Source organism: Apium graveolens, chromosome 4, assembly GCF_009905375.1.
Source record: "Apium graveolens cultivar Ventura chromosome 4, ASM990537v1, whole genome shotgun sequence".
NCBI lineage: Eukaryota > Viridiplantae > Streptophyta > Magnoliopsida > Apiales > Apiaceae > Apium > Apium graveolens.
Genome location: NC_133650.1, coordinates 214,017,136 through 214,022,616, shown reverse-complemented (window position 1 = coordinate 214,022,616; position 5,481 = coordinate 214,017,136). Strand labels below are relative to the sequence as shown.

The following is a 5,481-nucleotide window of genomic DNA, read 5'->3' as shown; positions in this document are numbered from 1 at the left end:
TGATAGATAAATCACATTTTTGACCCGATTTCAGTTTTAAACTTATCGAGTCGAACCTTCTGATGAACCGAGTCTTATGTGATATGAATTATGTGATATATGAGTTATGTGCTTATGTGCTATGTGAATTACGTGTATATGTGGGTCATAAGTCTTGTGTTTGACTGTTTTCCTTGTGTGTGGGCTATCGTATGGGTAGACGATAGGCTTTTGACTCGTAGTTTGTCAAGTGGTTATCGATTAGACAATTAAAGTTGTATATTTTAATTATAGATGCGGATCTCTCAAGTTGATCAGGACAAGACGTTGGATAAAGAATGAGATGAAATGGTATTGGGTAGCTGGCATCTAGCAATCGCAGGAGCAGCATATCGATGAAGTGTTGAAAAGAAAGATGGTGATATTTTGAGACAGAATGTCAGGATAGATGCGTCTTTGCGAGTGTGAATAACTGCTAAATCCCAAAGGCAAGTACCCCTGACTTCACTTATCGTTCAAGTGACGTTTATTTCGAATCATATTATGCAAGTATCCCTATCATCACTTATTGTTCAAGTGATATTTATTTTGAAGCTTATTATGCAAGTATTGTTTTCCCTATTCAATTTGTAATAGATAAATATTTTACATATCGCTGAATTAAATAATTCTGTTTATGCAAGTACCCTCTGCTATTCTATGTTCAGAATAGCTAAGTGATTTTACTTATCAACTTATTGAATTTACAAATGTTTTGGATTTTGAGAAAGATGACGTTGTTTTGGTTTTTCTGCCCAAGTAAATGGGGGAATAAAAGTTTTTAAGGGTGTCGAGTATTATGACCCCTCTCAATAAAATGTTTTTAAGATTGGATGGTTGCGTAAGAGGCCGTGGCGGCGGTCCAGTGTGAGCTATGTGTTATACTGGATATAACACCTTGCTAGGCCGATATGTGCCTTGGGTGCCCCTTTGTTTAGTTGGATATGATTCGGCATACCGGTGTTGCTCCGCGGCTGATCACCGGCGGCAACACACCGTCGTTCGAGGATTCCAATCTAAATTATGATATTGTTTTGATATTCATAGAATAAATGATTTATCAACTGTTTCTGTTTTGGATTAACGGTGAAATGCAGTTTTGATTCAGATTCTAATTTATGCTGATACTTATGTTGTTGTTAAATATCAAAGGTGGTATTAGTACAGATGATTGGGGTTGACTTCAGTATGGAATGTTGTTAGCATCAAAGTTCGTATTGATATCTAATTTGATATGACAACAAAATAAGTATTAATCTCAAGAGTTCGGTTTTGAGTAAAGTTTATGATTCAATCCATAATCATTGTTTCATGTTATTGTGGTTTACGATATTTCCGTAAACACTGTTTTACGAGTTTTATTCTCGTTATGATTCAAAGTATTGTTGAAGCACGTCGCTGGAAAATATAAAAAGGGTTTTTGAATACAATTAAGGGATCAATTCTGGGGTTCCACTACTATAATTTTATGATTCAACAATTATGATTTTTAAATGTTCTGCGCTGATGCAGATGTCGGTTTTATATCAAAACGACCCTATATATGCTATAATTAACTTGCTGAGCATTTCTTTCGCTCATACTTGCCTGTTTTTAAATTTAACCTCCAGTGAGGATTAGCTTGCGCTGTTTAGCTGCATAATTCGAGGAAGCAAAGAAGAAGCTTTTGGAAGGTGGTTGGTCCAGGGTTTATGGACTAGTGTAAGTTTTATTGTATAAAGTTGTTTATATTATATTATATATAGTTGTATATTTTATTTGGGCCTAGTATACTTCATTTCGAAGTTATACTAGTGGGTTTAGTTTTGAGTTGTATTTGTTGAAAAGAGTTTTAAAAGAAAGAGAAAAATTATTTGTGGAATTTGGATATCTTGTTTCTAGAACTGTAACCTTAAAAGATCTTGGATTAGTTTGGGGTCATTTATGATAAATATCTTCCGCTGGCACTTAATTTTGATTAAACAGGTTATTTTGGATTGAGGTTTCATAGTGATGACCAAATCTTCTGACCCCGGATTTGGGGGCGTTACAGGTTGGTATCAGAGCTGAGGTTATAGTAAACTAGAAACGAGAGTGTGTAGGAGTGTGTATAGCTATGTGAGGACGTTTGAGCTCATATCGAGTTCCTGTTGGACTATTGGATATAGTACCAACGAATAAGTTAAGATAGGCGCATTCGTTTGAGATGATTGTGCTGAGCTGGATGGAACTCCGGAAAGCTGCAAACTTCTATTATGGCATTTTTCGAGACTACGATTCGATGACGATGGAGATTATCGATATCCTTGGAACGTGAAGAAGTGGGTGACGATTCAACTGGAGAGTTCAAATTGAAGATAAATATTAAGACTTTGGCAATACCTTCTCTTTCTATAATTCCTTTTGACATCTCTCAAAAGAAGTAATTGTTAGAGGATATATTCCCTAACACTCATTTTCAATCATAATTGTGTTTTAAATGTGCCAGAGGCTGTCATGAAGCCTATTTTTCAGGTTTTGATAGCTCTGTCAAGTTATGATAATTAATTCCACTTTTCTTATTTGGTGGATAGTTTCTTGGTAATGTGACACCACTTGCTCATTTGGTGTCAGAATTTTGTTCTCTGGATTTCATTTCCTTCATAAATATCATCTTTGAAATCTTTTCAGTTTTATTCATTTGATTTTCAATTCCGTTGATATTCTTTTATTCTGACTGAGATGAACAACCCTAACTTTAGGGGACACAAGGTATACCTGTCTGTGTGATAGGAGTTGGATGGGACGCCTGATAAGTGGCATTTTATACCACTTAGAACGTCTTAAAATGGCTTAAATTGGTGTCTTGAAATCAAGTATTTTGTGTATTTAATGCGTTTTTCTAGTGTTTATGCATTTCAGGGTATTAGTTGCATTTCGGGGGAGGAATCATCAAGAATAAGCCTTGGCATGTGTTCACCATTGCGAGAGGAAAGGAATGGGCAGATTACGGCGAAGAAATGGAGCAAGCTTGGAATTTTTCCAATAGGGTACTGCGCGCCCGCGTAGCAATGCTGAGCGGCCGCGCAGCAGCCTGCGCGCCCGCGCAGAAATGCTGAGCGGCCGCGCAAGGTCGGGGAAAAAGCTGAATTATTTTAGACTTCTACTTCTGTGTGGCTTCCAACTTCTATGTAATCTGAGTTTTATGGGACTATTATATAGGTAGATTTGAGACGTTTTCATAGAGAGTATTAAGGAGATTATGTTTTAGATTGTGTTTTACGCAAGAAGCGAAGGAGATAAGGAAGAAGACCGATTTAGCACACCGCAACGAAGAGGAAGCATATATTCTTGTGATTCTTGTTTCGTTGTAACGTTGGATGCTAGTTTTCTTGCTTTGACTTATTTACTCTTGTGACGTACTCTGTTTTAATATAATTAGTTTAGTTATTATTTTCTTGTGTTTGTTTATCATGATTTCATATGAACCCATGATGGCGATGAGTTCTATTATGGGCTAATCGTGATCATGGGGTTACAACGAATTTATTATGGAATTCTTTAGTTAATTGTTTAATACTTTAGTGTGTGATGATTGCATGATATCTAGTATTGGTTGCGCGTATTCGTCTTATGTGCGTCACGAACATATAAGATAGGGTGTTAATCTCTTGTGAAGCGACGGTGGATCTTGAGATTTAGAACTTGCCATGCTAGCATAGGTTCATGTACGTTGTGCATGATTAGTGGGTAACTCTAACAGTTTTATTTGCCCTATGTAATCAAAAGGAATAACTTGTGCTTAAATCGTTGTGTTGTCAATTTCTGTAGACATATAGGAACTCAACATAATTGATGACTATTCAACTTCTATCTTAATTGTGGATGCTTGGTAGAATGGTATTAGTACAATGAAAGTTGGCTTTTATTAGTTTCGTGTTATTCGATTAATGTCATCACTGTCACATGCTAAATGTAATAACAATGGCTATAGAAGGAAGTAATAATGAAGTTGTGATCTCATGAGTGTTTTATTATTGATAATTTGAAGTGTTAGTTAAGTGGTTAATTAAGAAGTTAATTATAGTTAATATTTAATCAACAATTTTAAGTGTTATTATCTTAACATTGAGAAGTAATCATACATTGGTGAGTGAGTTTAATTAGACAATAATTTAGTCTGAGTCTCTGAGGGAACGAACTAGAAAGTATTCTATATTACTTGCGAACGCGTATACTTGCGTGAATATTAGTGCGTGTTTTTGCCCTAACAAGTTTTTGGCGCCGCTGCCGGGGACTCGGCGTATTTGTTTAGTTTATGTACTTACCATCATTGGTCATTAGGACTCAGTGATTAGGACGTAGTAGTTACTTACTCTTTTCGGTTGTGTTTTAGGTACTTTAGCAAGCGTTTATGCAAACTCGTTCTCGTGCTCGCAAGAGGACTTTAGATACAACTGAGGAGACAAACGAAGTTCTTGATATTCCGGAGAAGTTAGATTTTGAGGATTCGGATTCAGGCGCTGAGCAGAAAGAACCAGTAAACATGGGAGATCGTATTGGTCAAGCTGATCCAGCTCTTATGGATTTTTCTCGGCCTAAAATTGATTATATTCAGTCAAGCATCCTTCATCCGGCTATTCAAGCTAACACCTTTGAAATCAAGCCGGGCACTATTCAGATGGTGCAGAATTCTGTTTCTTTTGGAGGAGCGACAACTGAAGACCCCAACATGCACATAAGAAATTTTGTCGAGATCTGCAGCACTTTTAAGTATAATGGCGTGACTGATGAGGCTATCAAGTTGAGGCTTTTCCCATTCTCACTGAGGGATAAGGCTAAAGACTGGTTACATTCTGAACCAGCTGGGTCCATCACTACGTGGCAAGATCTTGCACAAAAGTTTCTGGTGAAGTTTTATCCAATGGCAAAGACTGCTGCTATGAGGAGTGCTCTTACTCAGTTTGCGCAGCAACCTACAGAATCTATGTGCGAGGCTTGGGAACGCTACAAGGAAATGTTGAAAAAATGTCCACATCATGGAATGCCGGATTGGATGGTAATCACTGGTTTTTATAATGGTTTGGGGGCCCAATCTCGGCCCATGCTCGATGCAGCAGCTGGAGGAGCCTTATGGGCTAAAAGCTATACTGAGGCGTATAATCTTATAGAGACAATGGCTGCGAATGAGCATCAAAACCCAACACAGAGGATGACGTCAGGCAAGGTCACAGGTATTCTGGAAGTTGATGCAGCCACCGCTATTGCAGCCCAGCTCCAAGCGCTATCAATGAAGGTTGATTCTCTGGCTACGTATGGAGTTAATCAAATAGCTATGGTTTGTGAGCTTTGTGCAGGTTCTCATGCTACGGAGCAGTGTTCTCTTTTCAACGAATCTGTTCAGTATGTGAATAATTATTAGCGACAACAGCAGCTAGTGCCAGCGACCTATCATCCTAATAACAGAAATCATCCAAATTTCAGCTGGGGGAATAATCAGAATGC

General features: G+C 37.6%; 1 non-coding gene across 1 annotated transcript; it reads right to left on the bottom strand.

Annotated features, from left to right (window-relative positions):
• Nucleotides 1-4,915: 4,915 nt before the first annotated feature.
• Nucleotides 4,916-5,022, bottom strand: LOC141722141 (small nucleolar RNA R71). Its single transcript, XR_012575169.1, has one exon. It is a non-coding gene; the product is annotated as a small nucleolar RNA R71 (small nucleolar RNA).
• Between the last annotated feature and the right edge of the window lie 459 nt (nt 5,023-5,481).